Source organism: Crinia signifera, chromosome 11 (assembly GCF_055691185.1).
Source record: "Crinia signifera chromosome 11, ASM5569118v1, whole genome shotgun sequence".
Taxonomy (NCBI): Eukaryota; Metazoa; Chordata; class Amphibia; order Anura; family Myobatrachidae; genus Crinia; species Crinia signifera.
This window is the reverse complement of record NC_139227.1, coordinates 29052955-29073290: the sequence shown is the minus strand read 5'-3', so window position 1 is coordinate 29073290 and position 20336 is coordinate 29052955. Positions and strand designations below refer to the sequence as shown.

General features: G+C 51.3%; 1 long non-coding RNA gene across 2 annotated transcripts in view; it reads left to right on the top strand.

Moving 5' to 3' along the window:
- LOC146046226 (uncharacterized) overlaps positions 1-13737 on the top strand; it is a 60382-nt gene extending 46645 nt beyond the window's left edge. For both annotated transcript variants that reach the window (XR_014465795.1, XR_014465796.1), the window contains exon 3: positions 13533-13737. This is a non-coding gene — a long non-coding RNA (uncharacterized LOC146046226). The remainder of the gene's footprint in view (positions 1-13532) is intronic.
- Positions 13738-20336: the final 6599 nt, after the last annotated feature.

Genomic DNA, 20336 nt, shown 5'->3' with positions numbered 1-20336 from the left:
CGCCCTCCCCACCCGGCATAATCCAGGGCGGGTGATGTCAACGGAGGCGGATACCTAAGCTGGCGTTGGGAGATGAGAGCATCTCCCGGTGCCCGCTTTTGCATTGCAGTGAGCGGGTCCTGGGTCACATTGACCCGGGTTACCCGTTTACACTGCACAGCCATCCGGGTTGAACCAGTGTTCAACCCTGGTCGCTACCTGGGTTGAAATGCCGGGTCTCACAACCCAGGTCATTTCAAACGGGAGTGTTTACACTGCCTACAAATCCTGGTTTTTGCGCGCTCTGGTGCAAAAACCCAGGTTATTTAGGCTAGTGTAAAAGGGGTATAAGAGATTTTAAGACAACACTGTGGATAAGCAACTAATGATGCAAGAAGGCGCAGAGACATAGAGCAAGGTGCTTTGACTTGTGGGTAGGTATACTGTGGGTCTTTAATGTACTGGTCTCATTACGCGGCTAGTGCGTTGATAACCCAACTACAATGGAGCAGGAAGAATACTAGTTAAGTCAGACACAGAGGAGTTAACCAGCAGTCACGGTAGCAGACATAGGCAGATTACTCATTCTTGAGAAGAGCCTGCTCGGTCTAAACTTTTCAATAATTATCAGGAGGGAGCAGAGAGGGAGAGAACAGAGTTATTAAAATTCATGTGCACAGCTTGGTGCTGCAGCAGATGTTGGTATAATTAGAGAGGAAAAAATTATGAAATTAATTTCTGGTTCAGTGTAAATTTCAGCGCTGGGGGAGAAGAGGGGAGAGCGGCTCATGTATATAGAGAGTGTGGCACAGGGGAGCCAGCAGCGCACACACACATACAGACAGACACACATACGCACGCACACACTCACCAGCTGCCAGGGAAGCGGTAATTGTCAGAAGATATCCAGGGGGAGACAGGGAAAGAGAGAGAGAGCCTGGCATAAAATATTGCCATGTATTATTCATTCACTTAAAGGCGCAGGCGAGATAAAGCAGGGGGGGGGGGGGATAGGTTCAACTGCAGAAGAATGCAATGCAGCCGCCCCGCTGTGCGGATTGGGGGGGCAGAGTATGCAGGTATATAGGTGGCGTGAAGGATTATGCAGCAGTCTGTTTTTATTTATTTATTCCCTTATAGAGACTGATCATTGATGTCCTGCTGATAAGACAGAGTTGCCCACTTTTAAGGTGGCCATACACACGCAGATTTATCTTCAGATCTGGCTGGTTGGAACTAAAACATGGTTATGGATGAGAGCAAATGACAGTTGACCACTTGCTTGGAAATGCTGAAAAACTGATAAACTGTCACTCATCCATAACCATGTTTTTGTTCCAACCAGCCAGATCTGAAGATAAATCTTACTAGTGTATGGGCACCTTTAGGCTGTACTGTCCAGGAGAGGGCAGGCTGCTAGAGGAAGCATGGGCGGGGCCATGGGCATGCGAAGCGTGGCTATTGCAATTGTGTCATTGTGGCCACGCCCCCATTGTTAAATGCCAGTATTACAGGCATTGCACAGAGGGGGACGGGGCTCCCATGATGCAATTCTTGTCATCAGGTCATGTCCCCCCCCCGCCAGCCATTTCGGGAGGGTGGGCAAGTATGTGATAAGATGTATAGCGCCCACATTAAGTGGTAAATTCACTAAAACTTCCAAAAATTAAAAGAGGTGATGTTACCCATAGCAACCAGTCAGATTCTGTCTTTCATTGCAAGCTAGAGAGTCTTTATCCATTTGCTTTATCTCCCTGAGCCTGAGAAGATATAGCAATTAACAGATCTGAAGGTCAGTTAGTGGCCCAAACCAAATATATATCAGACGTCCGGCACTCCCAGTAACAAAAGACAACTTTTATCAATTTAGGCAGAGATCGATGGTGCGGCACTCGGATAGTGATGCGCTGTAGATGAATTCTTAACAACGTTTCAGCTTAATGACTAACTGTTTTGAAAACAGTTTGTCATTAAACTGAAACGTTGTTAAGAATTCATCTACAGCGCATCACTATCCGAGTGCCGCACCATCGATATCTATCTATCTATCTATCTATCTATATATATATTTATATATATATATATATATATATATATATATACACACACACACACACACACACTGTATATATACACTGAGTGGCCAAATTACTATGACCACCCCCTCAATACAATGTTGGACCACCTTTTGCATACTGCATGGATTCTTCTTGGCATGGACTATATGAGATGATATATATCTCTTATATATTTGGCTACATCTGTCACTCAAAGTGTGTGAGTGTGTCTGTAACGCTGGGTGGAGCCTCTGACTCACATGACTGACTCACATGATAGAGAACCAGCCCAGTGAGCCTACAGTGCCAGACACCCTCTGCCTCCCCATGCTGCCCAGGAACCTACTCACCAGCCACCAGGTGAGCGCCCCCCGCCACTCCCACCCCCCTCCCGCGATTCGCGTGCCCCCCGCCACCCCCACCTGTGCCCATCCTCCCACAATTCGCGGCACCCCCCCCCCCCGCGGCAAAACACACCCCCCCCGCCCCCCCCACGATTCGCGGCACACCCACCCCTCCCCCGCGACCCCCCCTCCCGCCATTCGCGGCACCCCCCACAACCCCCCCTCCCGCGATTTGCGGCACCCCCCTTCCCACGATTCACAGCAACCCCCGCGACCCCCCTTCCCACGATTCGTGGGAAATCCCCCTGCGACCACCCTCCCGCGATTCGCGGCACCCCCGCGATTTCTCGGCAACCCCGCCCCCGCGATTCACGGCACCCACAACCCCCCACGACCCCCCCTTCTGCAATTCGCGCCAAAACACACTCCCCCACCCCGCGATTCGCGGCACACCCACCCCTTCCCCGCGACCCCCCCTCCGGCCATTCGCAGCACCCCCGCAACCCCCCTCCCGTGATTCGTGGCAATGTGACCCCCCCTCCCGTGATTTGTGGCACCCCCCCATTCCCACGATTCGCAGCAACCCCCGCAACCCCCCCTCCCGCGATTCGCGGGAAACCCCCCCGCGACCCCCCTCCCGCGATTCGCGGCAACCCCGCCCCCCCTCCCGCGATTCGCGGACACCCCCCACCCCCGCGATTCACGGCAACCCCAGGATTAAATGGCAGATGCAAAACTCTGACATGGCTATGGTCGACAATGAAAAAGGTTGACATAAGTTTTTGAAGATTTATTTTAAAAATTTTTAATGTTTTCATATTCATTCTCATGTGTCGACATGGACACCAATAAAGTGCCACACTTATGTCAACATTTATATGTGTTGACATTTCTGTGTTGATTTTTTCTTGTGGTGATTCGCGGCACCCCCCCACAAGACCCCCCCTCCAGCGATTCGCGGCACACGCCCCCCACGATTCACGCGCCCCCCCCTCCCGCGATTCGCTGCAACCCCCGCAACCCCCCCTCCCACGATTCGCGGCACCCCCGCGATCCCCCCTCCCATGATTCGCGGCAACCCCCGCCCCCCTGAACCCCCCTCCAACGATTCGCGGCACCCCCCCTCCCGCGATTCGCTGCAAACCCCCGCGCCCCCTCCCGCGATTCGCGACACCCCCCTTCCTACGATTCACAGCAACCCCCGCGACCCCCCTTCCCACGATTCGCGGGAAATCCCCCTGCGGCAACCCCACCCCCGCGATTCACGGCACCCACACGCCCCCACGACCCCCCCCCCTTCTGCGATTCGCGCCAAAACACACACCCCCACCCCGCGACCCCCCCTCCGGCCATTCGTAGCACCCCCCGCAACCCCCCTTGCGTGAATCGTGGCACACACCCCCCCTGTGACCCCCCCTCCCGCGATTTGTGGCACCCCCCTTCCCACAATTCACAGTAACCCCCGCAACACCCCTCCCGCGATTCGCGGGAAACCCCCCCGCGACCCCCCCTCCCGCGATTCGCGGCACCCACCCCTCCCGCAATTCACGGCACCCCCCCCCCTCCCGCGATTCACGGCAACCCCAGGATTAAATGGCACATGCAAAACACTGACATGGCTATGGTCGACAATGAAAAAGGTTGACATGAGTTTTTGAAGATTTATTTTAAAATTTTTGAATGTTTTCATATTCATTCTCATGTGTCGACATGGACACCAATGAAGTGCCACACTTATGTCAACATTTATATGTGTTGGCATTTCTGTGTTGATTTTTTCTTGTGGTGATTCGCAGCACCCCCCCACAACACCCCCTCCTCCAGCGATTCGCGGCACACACACCCCCCGCACGATTCACGCGACCCCCTCCCACGATTCGCTGCACCCCCCGCGACCCCCCCTCCCATGATTCGCGGCACCCCACGCGACCCCCCCTCCCATGATTCGCGGCAACCCCCACCCCTGTGACCCCCCCCTCCAACGATTCATGGCAACCCCCCTCCCGCGAATCGCGGCTATCAAAACACCCTTCCCCCCGACCCCCCCTCCCGCGATTCACGGCAACCCCAGGATTAAATGGCACAAGCAAAACACTGACATGGCTATGGTCGACAATGAAAAAGGTTGACTTGAGTTTTTGAAGATTTATTTTTCATTTTTTGAATGTTTTCATATTCATTCTCATGTGTCGACATGGACACCAATGAAGTGCCACACTTATGTGTTGACCTCCCATGATTCGCGGCAACCCCCGCCCCCGTGACCCCCCTCCAACGATTCGCGGCAACCCCCCCTCCTGCGATTCGCTGCAAACCCCCGCGCCCCCTCCCGGGATTCGCAACACCCCCCCCTTCCTACGATTCACAGCAACCCCCGCGACCCCCCTTCCCACGATTCGCTGGAAATCCCCCTGCGGCACACCCCGCGATTCACGGCACCCACACCCCCCCACGGCCCCCCCTTCTGCGATTTGCGCCAAAACACACCCCGCGACCCCCCCCTCCGGCCATTCGCAGCACCCCCCGCAACCCCCCTCCCGTGATTCGTTGCACACCCCCCCCCTGTGACCCCCCCCCCGCGATTTGTGGCACCCCCCTTCCCACAATTCGCAGTAACCCCCGCAACCCCCCCTCCCGTGATTCGCGGGAAACCCCCCCGCGACTCCCGCGATTCGCGGCACCCACCCCTCCCACAATTCACGGCACCCCCCCCTCCCGCGATTCACGGCAACCCCAGGATTAAATGGCACATGCAAAACACTGACATGGCTATGGTCGACAATGAAAAAGGTTGACATGAGTTTTTGAAGATTTATTTTTCATTTTTTGAATGTTTTGATATTCATTCTCATGTGTCGACATGGACACCAATGAAGTGCCACACTTATGTGTTGACCTCCCATGATTCGCGGCAACCCCCGCCCCCGTGACCCCCCTCCAACGATTCGCGGCAACCCCCCCTCCCGCGATTCGCTGCAAACCCCCGCGCCCCCTCCCGGGATTCGCGACACCCCCCCTTCCTACGGTTCACAGCGACCCCCCTTCCCACGATTCGCTGGAAATCCCCCTGCGGCACACCCCGCGATTCACGGCACCCACACCCCCCACACGACCCCCACTTCTGCGATTTGCGCCAAAACACCCCCCCCCCCCACCCCGCGACCCCCCCTCCGGCCATTCGCAGCACCCCCCGCAACCCCCCTCCCGTGATTCGTTGCACACACCCCCCCCTGTGACCCCCCCCCCCCCCGCGATTTGTGGCACCCCCCTTCCCACAATTCGCAGTAACCCCCGCAACCCCCCCTCCCGCGATTCGCGGGAAACCCCCCCACGACTCCCGCGATTCGCGGCACCCACCCCTCCCGCAATTCACGGCACCCCCCCCCCTCCCGCGATTCACGGCAACCCCAGGATTAAATGGCACACCTGCGACCCCCCCCCTCCCGCAATTCGCGGCAAGCCACCGCACCCCCCCCCCCGCTCCCGCGATTTGCGGCACCCCCCCTCGTATGCCCACACACCCCTATCACTACCCAGCTTCCTGCTCTCCTGAACCGTAACTTCCACCACTGGGGAGTCGCTGACACTGTGTTGCCCACAAACCCCTATCATGCCTCATAGCCCAGCCTCCTGCACCCTAACTCCCACCCAGTAGGAGGAGACACTGACTCAGGGCCACCGTCCTGTACTCCTGTGCTGCCACGCTGGACCTTCACCCACTGGCAGAAGCTGCACAGTGTCCCTCCACCCTCCTCTTTGGTCCCCCGTATGCCCACACACCCCTATCACTACCCAGCCTCCTGTTTTCCTGTGTCGTGACCTCCGCCAGTGGGGAACCGCTGACCCAAAAACACCCTACTATACTATTGCACACACACACCTAAACAACCACTTTTTAATTAAACAAAACAACACACGCCCCCTTCCAAATCATATGCTCTCTATTTAACACATTTCACCTATAACTCAAGTTGCAATACAGGCCATCATGTCAGCTGTCCGCCCCCTACATGTGCGTCACGGCCGCATTACCATACGTACGCCCAGCGTTTTCATGGGAATGCCCATGAAACGTGGGGCGTACACATATGGTAATGAGCCCAAACACCCCTTTACGCCCCTCTCCACCCCCTGCTCGGATGGTTCCGACCGATCGTTTTCTGCACGGAACTCACGCCGTCTTCGGACGTGCGAGGCGTTCGCACATGCGCAGAAAACCCTCTGCACATGCGCAAACATCGGCCGTCCGACCGCACGCGCAGCCGTCCGACTCAATCAGAATAAGGGCCATAGACTGCTTTGGCCCACAATGGGCTCCCTCCACTGTATGCAAGGGATTGGAAAGCAGTAAGTAGTGGTAAACTAGAAGGTTCTATGGGAGCATACGTTTTATATGCCAGTCATTGTTAGGTTACACAGTATAATCACACCACAGGCTTTCGCAGGGTAAGAACAAACATCTCTCCCCCTCTTAGGCTCTCAAAGTCCTTTTACTTTTAATACTAAAGTTCTTAAGTAGTTTAACGACGTACTCGATCGATATAAACAGCAGTGATATGCTCAGTAATAGAACAATAACCCATCCATCACGCTGAGAGTCTGGCGGCTCGTTCCTCAGCCAGTGGTAAAAAAAGGCAGCGAGATAATCACATATACACACACAGACTACTGTATAACATCTGCATCTGGGGAGAAGAGACCCTACAAGACCTCAGCCCATGTAAGAGAACCCTCTTTGATGTCCCCTTGCCTTATATTGCATTGTCCCGTTGCATGCAATCTGCTGCTGCTGCGCAGAACAATGTAATGAAGCCTGGGAAGGTGCCCATACACACGTCCGATTTGGCCTATTTTCATCAAATTCCGAAGGATCGGACAGATACAAAAAACTGGACAAATCGGATATGCTTGACATCATGTCGGATCCGACGGGAACTGGCGAGGAGCTCCATCGGAACAGGGCGCGTGAGCATCTCGTGTGCACACGACCCCTTCCTACTGCTGGTGGCGGCTGGCTGTATCACCAGATTATATTCCCAGCCCATTCATTAGACACCCAAATATGGAGGATTCTCATAGGCAAGTCCCCTGGATCCCACTCACTTCCCCAGAGAATTCAGAAGGATGGAACCATAATTTGCTGTGAATTGCATCATCGGGAACAAGGGGTAAATGTATGAAGCCATAAAAAGAGTGGAGACAGTGGGAACCATGTTGACATATAAGTTTATAGAATGCTCTTGATTAATATTTCTATAAAGCAGAAGGTTGCCATGGGCAACTCCCACGTGGACCACCTACACCCCAGTTCTTCTAGAGATTGCCTTGAGCATGGTCGAGGGTCACATAGTCTACGTGTTTTTCAATTTTTTTTGTGCTCAATGTTACATGGCGACTTGGTTCATACTTTGCTATCCAATTGGACATTGGGCCTTATTCTAGTTCACTCTCTCTGACAAAATCCTTCTTAGATGGACAAAACCATGTGCACTGCAGGTGGGGCAGATGATACTTGTGCAGAGAGAATTAGATTTGGGTGGAGTTTTACTACAAAGTGAGATCTATACTGCAGTGTAAAAATAAAGGGTACTCTTTACCTAGAACGGCGCCCATCGCGACCATCGAATGCACTAAAAAACGGGTGTGATGCGATGCCCGCGATTTCCCATAGGGATCAATGTTAAAATTGAGATTGGACGCGATTTTAGTGTTCAATGCCTCAATGCCCGCGATTTTTACATAGGAAACAATGTTAAATGGGCCACAGAGCCCAAATAGTCACCGTGAAGTCTGAAATGGCCCCCACAATTGTTAACGCCACCCCACGATCAACGTCAACCCGAAGCGTGGCGAGCGCAGCGGTACGCGTCCTCCGACCTTTTCATACCCCCACTATCCACGTCGGCGTGGAGTTGAGAATAGAATAGTGTGGCGAGCGCAGCGAGGGGACGCGGATACCTTCACAGTTATACGCGTCCCCTCGCGGGCTTCCCAGGTGTCCATGGCGACGCGGACACCTGTGAAGCCCGCGAAGGGACGCGTTTACCTGTGAAGGTATCCGCGTCCCCTCGCGGGGCTCGCTGCGCTCGCCACGCTTCGGGCTCGGTGGCTCGCTGCACTCGCCACACTATTCTATTCTCAACTCCACGCCGACGTGGATAGTGGGGGTATGAAAAGGTCGGAGGACGCGTACCGCCGCCGCTCGCCACGCTTCGGGTTGACGTTGATCGTGGGGTGGCGTTAAAAATTGTGGGGGCCATTTCACAGTTCAAGGGCACTATTAGGGCTCTGTGGCCCATTTAACATTGTTTCCTATGGCCAAATCGCAGGCATTGAGGCATTTAACAGTAAAATCGTGTCCAATCACAGTTTTAACATTGATCCCTATGGGAAAATCGCGGGCATCGCGTCGCACCCGTTTTTATGTACCCGCGATTTTTTACCCCCGACGCCCGCGATGCCAATCGCGGGCGCCGTTCTAGGTAAAGAGTACCAAATAAAGCAGCCAGTATTTACCCTGCACAGAAACAAAATAACTCACCCAAATCTAATTCTCTCTGCACATATTACATCTGCCCCCCTGCAGTGCACATGGTTTTGTCCACCTAAGAAGGGTTTTGTCAGAAAGAGGGAACTAGAATAAGGCCCATAGAGTAAGATTGGTACTTATGTAGTAGAAGGGCGCCCAATTTGCATACGTACGGTAACTTAGGAAAATCGCATCGCATGGGCCATTTTAAGGGCCGTGCGATGCGATTTTCCTATGTAATTTATTCACTGCTCTCTTAGCTTCGGGGATCGCATGCGATTTTATAGGGTGTGCGATGCCATGACATTAGCTATACAATAATATCATTGTGTGATATACAATGAGGTTTTAGGCACCCCCCCACTATCCACGCCACCCTGAAGCGTGGCGAGGGGCGGCGGAACGCATCCTCCTCCGGAGTTGATTTTATATAGTGTGGCGAGCGCAGCGTGCCACCAAACCTGAAGCGTGGTGAGCGCAGCGAGCCCCGCGGATTACTTTACAAGTATTCATCGTCTGCTCGCCACACTTTATAAAATCAACTCCACGCCGACGTGGATAGTGGGGGGGGGGGGCTAAAACCTCATTGTATGTCATACAATGGGTAGTATTCAATGCCGCTCACCGTGGCCGGCGAGGGGTTTAAACAGCGAGGATCGCAGAAAACCAGCGATCCTCGCTGTTTAACCCCCTCGCCGGCTGCTCGCCCTATTCAGCAGCCGCATTCGCCAATTCCCCCTCGCTCAAAAATTGGAGCGAGGGGGAATTGGCGTATGAGGGGGGTGAGTTTAATACTGACAGGTGGAGTGGTGACAGTGAGCAGGAAGCCCTGCTCGCTGTCGCCGCTCGCCCACGGCATTGAATAGACCCCAATGTCCTACAATGATATTATTGTATAGGTAATGTAATGGCATTGTACACCCTATAAAATCGCATTTGTGGGAGGTGCGATGTGATGCGATCCCCCGGGGCTAACAGAGCAGTGAATAAATTACATAGGAAAATCGCATCGCACGGCCCTTAAAATGGCCCATGCGATTTTCCAACACAGAATAGCCCACTAAGCAAATTGCTTAGTGGGCGCCCGTCTACTACATAAGTACCGTAAGATTATAATAGTGTGCCCGAAGCGGTTTGGGATCATTTGGTCTACAGAATGATGGTCGACAGTCATTAGGTCGACATGGGGAAATGTCAACATGGCTATAGGTCGAAAGATCATTAGTTCGACAGGTCGTTAGTTCGACAATGTCTATGTTGACAGTCAAAATGTCGACATGGGGGTTTTCTCTGTTTTTTTTACCTGAATGTCAACACAGTCGATATTGACACAGTTTATAGTGCTGCGCTCACTATAGGTTGGGCACGGTGCCACGCTGCACTCGGCACACTATTTTATTCTCCCACCACGCTCTAGTGGATGGTAGGGCATGAAATACCGCCTGTCGGCACATGTCAGCTCAAAAAACAGTGACAAACCACATCGACCTTTTGACTGTCGACCTAATGACCTGTCGAACTAATGACCTTTCGACCTAGACCCATGTTGACCTTTTCCCATGTCGACCATCATGCTGTAGACCAAATGACCGCATCCCGCCCGAAGCATGGGGAGTGCAGCAAGCCATGGGGACACTGTGCCAATATAGTGTCCACGGGAACCCTGTTATACTCGGCACCAAAAACATTTGAAAAACTTGCGTGGATCATGTCACCGTCGACCACTCTCCTGTGGCTCCAACGCTAGCATCTAACTTCTGTTACTGTGCATCTAGATGCGATCGACTATCTCTAGGCGTCTAGACCGGTTCTACTAAGGATGGTCAACCATAAATGGACAATCCAGACAGTTTTGATCCGCTACGACATAACCGTGCATGCTGGGAGTAGTCATTCAAGAGCATTTACAAAGTGACGGGGTTATTATCAGTCATTTATATAGCGCTTATGTTCCGTAGCGAAAGACAATAACAAATTACAAAAAAAACATTACGGAACGATTTGGCTGAAACGTAAATGACAACATAAAAAACAGCTGGCTTTGCCGCATACCCATTGCATCAAGCACCCAACATAAATGAACTAGACGGAATTCCACATCATGTGTCCAATGTGGCCTACACACAATGGGGACAGCTATTCTGTGAGCTGAAATAACCGCCACGAGACGGCCAGCAGTTATTTCACTACAGCTTTGATAAGCCGAGTATTTCTGTCCAGATCCGTGTGTGCCGGAGATGCTGTAAAGTCAGTGGAATTCCAGTTCACGGTTTCTATTGATTTAAATACAGAGAGCGACGAGTAAAAAGAGCCACATTTCGAACCTGCAGCAGCGTAACATTACCCATAACCTGTAAATACAAAGCGGTGTGAAGTGAACGAGAGGGCGTTTTGTGCAAAACCATAAAATAAAAAACGGCTTTAGCCATTAAAAATAAATGAATTACAACTAATTCAGCCACAAATGGGTTGGTGGGCAGCCAGGCACTTGCCCTGTACAGCCACTCTGTGAAGTATTATACAGGCGTTGTACAAGTTGCCTGACCCACAGTCTCTGCAGCCTTTTAAATCTACTGAATCCAAAAATGTAGACGAGAGGGGCAAATTTTGGTTGTAATCTCCTTTAAAATAGATTGCGACCCAGTTGGTCTCCCGCCGTCCTCTTTTCCTGACTCAGGAGGATTTGATGGTGTTTCTGCGCACAGTGGAAGACTAGCAGAAGTCATTTGCTGTGAAGAAATTAAAAGTACGTTTTAATTGCGCGCACACTGCAATATGCAAATGAAGTGCTGCACATTACCAGGGAAGCGCAGAAGATCAAGGGCTCTTAACTGTTTGCTTATATTCTACAGCTGTGATCTCCTTTCCCAGCACACCCAGGAGGGTGAGGTACCCAAAGTCTGGATGCCAAACCTTATTCCTTTCATGCTGGTGCCATGAGAGAGCGGCGTTCAAAAATTCATTGGTATTGGGTGGAGGCGGGTAAGCCCATGTGACCTAATGGTGTCATTCTAGATAACCATTACAATATACACTTTCCAATCCATTGTAGTTCCATGCAGCTGACAATAATAAGGGCATTACGAGATGGTAGTGCCCGTTGCGGCCCTCCCTCCCAACAGCCGGGAAACGCCAGCTTCTGGGGCACTGCTATAAAACACTGGGTTACATCCCCCAAACGGTCGCAGGGTGACAATCACCCTGTGCACGGACAGGGAAGACTAGCCTTCGCTAGCTCCATTCATATAAGTTGCTCATGCACGCGCACAACGTACTGTACGCATGTGCGTCGTCTGATAATCGGCAGGGCTGTCAATTCGCAGTCCTGCGTGCAGATCTGAATCAGACCCCTACTCTCAAGTCGCTGAGAGGCCTGGCGAATCGACAAAGTCACCAGTGATAAAGCTCCAGCCAATCATCTCCTAACTATCAAGTTACAGGTTGGGGTTAAAAAATGACAGTTGGAGCTGATTGGCTGCTGCGTTATTATAACCGGTGACTTTACCACAGGGATGCCTATCCTCCCGGAATGGCCGGGAGGGTCCCGGAAATCGGGTCCCCCTCCCTGCCCCCCAGAAAGGATGGCATTGTCCTGCATCTCCGCCCCTCGGCAGGGGGTCCGTGGATGAAATGAAGCGATTGCATAATTTATACCCTGCTCCCCGCAGTGCAATGCATAAAATACCGCCATTGCAAGGTGGGGGCTTGGTCACCACGGTTGTGCCTCCGCCCCCGCACCGCACCCTTTCCCTCCCAGATTTGGCCCTGCCATACTGAGCTGGCTGCCCTCTCCCGGAGAGGGCAGCCAGAAATTCGCCAACCATGCTTTACCACTTCACCAGGCTTAATAAATCTGCCCCAGACATCATTATGACCACCAGCATTGTGAAAACAGATTCAACACAACCACCTATGTAGAAAGAGTCTAGTGCGGGCATTTCCAAACTGAGGCCCTCCAGCTGTTGTGAAACTACACGTCCCAGCATGCCTTGCCATAGTTTTAGCATTCCCTAATAGTATAACTGTGGCAAGGCATGATGGGACTTGTAGTTCACAACAGCTGGAGGGCCATCGTTTGGACATGCCTGTTCTAGTGGGTAAATGCTATGGTGAGAATAGCTGCATTGCTTACCATATGTACTACGTTTACTGTTTACATTTTGAAGAAAGTAGTGATCATGGTGAATGGGAAGAACTCCTATATACCGTGTGATATACAGTACAGACAAGCCTTTTCTGTATATGAATAAGCATGTGCCACCATTACTGTAGATACGATCGGACTGCAACTTGCGCACTCACATGCAGTATCACACAAGCTGCGCTACATAACAGGCGTACATCCAGCACTGCGCCAAAATCAGAGTATACAAGGAATTTGGATGAAAGGCCCTAGTCCGTACCCCTCTAGATGTAAGCATACCGCTATATGTTGTGTCTTATGGGTTAGCGAAAGCGCGAATTGTGCTATAGGCAAATATAACGGGGACCCAAAGGAAGCGGCGTTCTCATTTATCATCTGGTTATATCTCCAGTTACATAGGGCGAGCTATTTGCGGATGTTCATTGATGTTCTTCAGTTGTGTGTCAGTCACTGTCTATATCTTTCTATATTATTTCCAGGCAGTTCCCCGGAATCCCACTGAGAATCTCCTGTACATAGTGTACGTCGGTGCCTGTGAGCAGGTTAAACAAGGCTCTGCGGATCTGCGATTCAGGACGTGATGTGGTGCATGATGCAGACATCCCTGTGGTGAGATGCTGCAGAAGCTGCAATGCTCTGCAGACACACGCTCACATAAAAGAGGTTAGCAGATGCTCTGTAATTTGTGTGATTAAATTCTGGAGTGATACCTTTAACCCCTCTGTCGCAGGAGCTGGTTCCAAGCCATTGCTTTACCAAGGCAGAGTGGGTGCCCGTGCTGCGCCATGGGTTAAACAAGAGATAGTGATTTGGGAAAGGAGGTGTTAAAATCCATTGGATATCCACGCAAGAATGCTGCAAACATTTTCTTTCTTTCTAGAAAATTAATATGCAAATTCCTCCACCCTCCTGTCCCCCCCAACCCCCGCCCTTGCTTTTTCTTCCCCACCTCGAAATTAGCCAGGCAGAATGCTGAAGCTGATTATGTATTCAAATGAGCAGCCTTCGTTAATGTGGTATTAAGAGGAATGCTGGAAATGAGTCTGAAGGGATGGGGGGGAAGGGTGCAGCGGAAGAGAGGTACTGGGGGGGGGGAGCAAAAAGATTTGTGGGGGGGTTGGGATGACACAGCAGGGGGGGTAAAAAGGGAGAATGTAAGAGAATTTAGATGAAGTGAAAGTGCACAGGTGATTGAGGGGAAATAATACAATTTACTCAGGTATCGGGAAATACAGGGCAGGCTTTGTACAGTAATTATACAGTATTTGTGTTGTTTACGGAGTATAGCGTTACTGTATGAGCTGTGTGTGTGCCTACGATATGATAGAATATCACATACTGGATTTCTATGTTACTCAGAGACGGCGATGTTGTGAGTGAACCGATTAACCAATACTAGAGACATAATGATTACGGGGGTCCAATGTCAATGCATCAGACTGTAGGGTCTATTATAGTGCAATAGAATCCTGCATTGCCACAGAAAGGATATTGCAGAATTTAGTACAAATTACTATCAGAGAAATCGGGGGTTTCCCGGCCTTAACATATTTACTGCTATCATTGACCTACCCCTTTCACACCAGAAAATGCAGGGACTCACCCGGCAATATGGCCCAGAAATCATGCTGGGCCATTCCCGGGTTTGCCCCTTTCACACCAGAAAAGTCCCTGCATTTTCTGGTGGGTGGAGGGGGGCGGGAAGGAGGCCGGCAGGAGGTGGTGAGTCGTCGGGATGGCGGCGGAGGTGGGTAGGAGGTGGTGAGAATACTCACCCCGGTTGCTTCTCCTCTGTGAGGGCGGGGATCCACACAGGCGGCAGCGCAAATGACGGGACAGGCGGCGGATGAAGATGACGCAGCTCTCCGGCGCCCTCAGTGCTGCCGGAGAGCTGTGTCATCATCATCCACCGCCTGTCCCGTCATTTGCACCACCTGCGTGGATTCCCGGCCGGACAGGACACCGAGGACCGTCAACCCGGGTAAATATACCCTACCCCATTCACACCAGCCAGATCCCCGGGTTGAACCCAGGAACAACCCTGCTACCTAGCAGGTTTTATTCCCGGCAAATTAGCCCAGTCATTTGTCCCGGGAACCTTTCACACCAGCGCTTCCCGGACTCAACCCGGGAATTTAGGCTGGTGTGAAACTCTAACATGACCCATTCCAGGAGGGACACAATGCTCTGGTCCTGAACTTCCTTGTCAGTGGCAGTAGCAGAGGTGGGACAGCGCCACTGTCCAAAATTGAAATAGGGGAGCTACACTTGCCAGTGAGTCCCGGACTGTGGTGCTTGGGGTGGCAGTTGCTGGGGCTCCCCTATCTGAATTTTGGACTGGGCTGCAGGCAGCCCTGCAACTCTGCAACTGCCACTGGCATGGAAGTCTAGGAACAGAGCTCCTGGAATGGGTCATGTTGGGAGGCATGGTTTTAGCGCCATCCGAGAGGCTTCGCTGAACCCCTGACTGATGCAGCCATACATAATGATAGTTACCGCATCCACTAGCAACCAATGGCACACAGGAGTAATTCTACTAAAATGGGAGTTCTATTGAAAATGGAATGTTGCCCATCGCAACCAGATTCTACTTCGTATTTATTTTGCACCTTCTAGAAGATACTAGAACGAACCAGATTGGTATTCCCCAAACAAACCTGATTGGATCCCATCTTCAATAGAATTCCCACCTGATTAAATGTACCTCATAGACTGCTATAGCAACCAATGATATATAGGGCAAAATGTATTGCCGCCCGGGATGCCGGCTGAACTCATACATTTTTTTTTAAAGGGGCAATTACTTACAAGGCATGGGTTGACCGTGTAAGTGATTGCCCCTTTAAAAAAATTCAGCTGGCATCCCACCCATAGACTGCTATGACGCTATTTCTTCTACAACAGGGAGTTCTGTTAGGATTAAGCCTGTGAGGCTGCAACTGTGACCACTTTGGTGTCTTTTGCCACAGCTGCATTTGTAACTTTAAGCCAGGCATGTCCAAACTGTGGCCCTCCAGTTGTTGTGAAACCACACATCCCAGCATGCTTTGTCGTAGTTCTAGCATTCCCTAATAGCAAAACTATGGCAAGGCATGATGGGACTTGTAGTTTCACAACAGCTGGAGGGCCATAGTTTGGACATGCCTGCTTTAAGCGAATGCCAGTATAAGTCTTTCCTTTGATGTACAGCCTCAGACATAGGCCTATAATGCTGAGTAGCATTTAACATGCATCAGTAACAAGATCATAGATCCCTATGAGAACAGCCAAATAAATACCAGGTCCAGGCTACATACATGTCGGAGAACGCACAACAACAGATTCAGGCATGAGATGAATGTGGAACTATTACCATGGCTCGTGCAGCAAATAATCTCCCCCATAGCTAACGTCACAACCAAACACCTACCGAGATTTAACTCATTCCAAACAGTACTCAGGATTGCACTAAACACACCACATCTTTACCAGGCTGACAGGTGCCAGCACTATATTTATAGATCTCTTTTATCCTGAATACCTGCCAGATGTGAGGACTGCTGGAATAAATCAATGCGAAGCAGGAGAGACTGGTATGCTGCCAGGGCCTATAGCGTTTGGGTGGCATGCTCTCAGTTACGTTATCGATATTTTCACTGTTTTTTTTCTCTAAAAGGTTAAAGTTTCTTTTAATTGTTACTGTTTATCTCAGGTCTGTCCAGCCTGCTGCCCTCCAGCTGTTGTGAAACTACACATCCCAGCATGCCCTGCCACACTATTGTGGTTAGAAAATTCTAAAACTATGGCAGGGCATGCTGGGATGTGTAGTTTCAGCTGGAGGGCTGCCGGTTGGACAGTCCTGGTTTAACTTGTTCTCATCTAGCTCTATAAAGTACAATTTAATAGTTTTTTCCATGGCCTTTCCCTGGTCATGAAACCAATTACTCAGCATTTATGTCAATTTATTGTTTTACTTCTTAAAGCCTCTCTCCCCCAACTAAAGGGCAGAATTCGGCCCCGCCCCTGATGCTTTTGGTCTGCTGAGCATGCACCTTGTCACCAATACGCATGCGAGCACCTTCAGCTTAGTTTCTCTTGTGCTCGTAGCCTTAGTGACAGGCAGTGGGCAGTCCCTGGGGTCCGCACAGAGTTTTGTTGGCACGCCCATACAAATGCTGGGCAGAGCCTAGCAAACTCAGGCATGCCCCTCCCTGCTTGGGGTGGGCGGATGATGTCACATGCCCCCAATTCATCGGAAAGTATTTTTTTCCTCTGTGCGGGCGCAGACTTGTACAGACTTTTTGCGCATGTGCAGCTAAAAAAACAACCACACTCAACTGCGTGACCACTGTTACTGCATCCACCTCTGTACCACACCCTTAATGATTGGACAGATAAGGGAACGGGTGGCAGTAGATTTACCTATACCCTGATCAATGTTCCCTCTAATTTTACGAAGGCTGTGTGCGGCTAAAGATTTTGGCTGTGCAACTTTGGAATGAAATTTAAATTTTTGTGCGTCACTTATGTATAACTGAAAAATGACGTTCAGCATCTGTGTTAACTTTACTTCATAATTATATGAAACATTTAAACATTCAAAACACAGCACACAATGTAGTTAATGGGTGAAACACACATTAATTGAGTCCACAACTGCAAAAAGGGACCACTGCTGCTTTGTGCGCTCAGTTGTAATGTCTGTGCGCATGCTCGTCAAGGTGTGTGCGCGCGCACGTGCGCACAGCTTAGAGGGAACACTGACCCTGATTAAGGATGCATTGAAGTCCCCACCTATGATGAAATAATCTTCTCTCTGTAATAAGGGCCATCCTGACACCCCCCTCTTTCTCAAAATGTATTCTGCAAAAGAGGCGAAATTTAACCAAATTTTGGAAGAATTTTTTTTCTTAAATTTTGCAATAGATGGTAGGAGGCTGGATTTGTGACTTGCCATTTACACGGGTGCACAGGGCAATGCCACATTATTACACATCTCCACAAATCTGGGCATACTTATTTCGCAGTGGTATCTCCCAAAAGTGTATGTGCGTGTATGAGGGTAGAAGTGCCGAGGAGAACCCAAGGCGTGGTCCGCTGCTGCGGTCCAGTGCACGTGGAGTGGGCCCCAGAGCATATTGTTGGAATTCCTTTTCTAAGGATACAACTTGGAAAAAAGTCTATGATTAAAGTCTATAGGTTTACCTGATATAGAACCCTCAGAAGTATGAGGAGGTCTGTCCGTAACAGTAAGTGCTGTCTCCCTGATCACGGGATACGGTCACTAGGTCTACAAGCATTAGGTCGACACCACTAGGTTGACATGAGGTCGACATGGTTTTTTTGAGCTGACATGTGCCGACAGGCGGTATTTCATGCCCTACCATCCACTAGGGCCTTGATGGCTAACCTTGACACTACAGATGTTGTTTAACTACACATCCCAGCATGCTCTGCTTCAGTTTTTTAAATTTATTTATTTACAGTTTCTTATATAGCGCAGCAAATTCCGTTGCGCTGTACAATTGGAAACCAAACCGACATGGAGATAGGTTTTGCTATTTGGTCATGCTACATCTGATGCAGAGCATGCTGGGATGTGTAGTTCAATAACATCTGGAGTGTGAAGGTTAGCCATCAAGGCACTAGGGCGTGGTGGGAGAATAAAATAGTGTGTCAAGCACAGCGAGGCACCGCGCCTGAAGCATGGCGAGCACAGCGAGCCATACAAGGGGACGCGGTGCTACGTTTCAGTGTCCTTGTCAACCTTTTGACCGTCCCCATGTCGACCTAATGCTTGTGTCAACCTAACCCACGTTGACCTTCCCGCGTGTCGACATTCAGTCATGTCGACCTAGTGGTGTCGACCTAAGGCTTGTCGACCTAGTTGGTGTCTATTCAATGATCCATACCCCTGATCACAAGGGATCCCAGCACCAGGCGCTGAGCGGATGCCCCTGGGAGCTCCTGTTGAACAGGTAATATCTGTCAGTGTGATGTATGAGTTGCTTGGTGAGATCCGTCAGAGGCTGCACAGTAACAGTGTAATCAATAGGGATGAAGAGACGTTAAGCAGCTTAACAGCCCCTAATAAATAGTACAATGAATAGACAGCAGCACAGACAGACGCTTACAGTGCAAAATCCCAAACAACACCATGAGGATGCTCAGACTGAGTGATACGCAGTTACATGTTCCTGAGTGCATAGGACACACACAACAAATGCACACACCACACGTACACGCACACACACACACACACACACACACACACACACACACACACCACACACAAGCCTCTGAGCATAAAACCCAATCACCTCTTCTGAGAAAATAAAACCTGCTTCTCACCCTGACTGCGCAGGACACACGTCCACCCTCACCATCCATGACTGCGCATTGACACATGTCCACCAAAACCTGACCGCACATGTCCACCTGCCCCTGACCGCGCATTGACACACGTCCACCGAAACCTGACCGCACATGTCCACCTGCCCCTGACCGCGCATTGACACATGTCCACCGAAACCTGACCGCACATGTCCACCTGCCCCTGACCGCGCATTGACACATGTCCACCGAAACCTGACCGCACATGTCCACCTGCCCCTGACCGCGCATTGACACATGTCCACCGAAACCTGACCGCACATGTCCACCTGCCCCTGACCGCGCATTGACACACCACGTCCACCTGCCCCTGACCGCACAGGGACACACGTCCACCTGCCCCTGACCGTGCATTGACACACGTCCACCCTCACCATCCATGACCGCGCATTGACACACGTCCACCAAAACCTGACCGCACACGTCCACCTGCCCCTGACCGCGCATTGACACACGTCCACCTGCCCCTGACCGCACAGGGACACACGTCCACCTGCCCCTGACCGCACAGGGACACACGTCCACCTGCCCCTGACCGCACAGGGACACACGTCCACCTGCCCCTGACCGCACAGGGACACACATCCACCTGCCCCTGACCGCGCATTGACACACGTCCACCTAAACCTGTTCGCACAGGGACACACGTCCACCTGCCCCTGACCGCACAGAGTCACACGTCCACCTGCCCCTGACCGCACAGGGACACACGTCCACCTGCCCCTGACCGCACAGGGACACACGTCCACCTGCCCCTGACCGCACAGGGACACACATCCACCTGCCCCTGACCGCGCATTGACACACGTCCACCTAAACCTGTTCGCACAGGGACACACGTCCACCTGCCCCTGACCGCACAGGGTCACATGTCCACCTGCCCCTGACCGCACAGAGTCACACGTCCACCT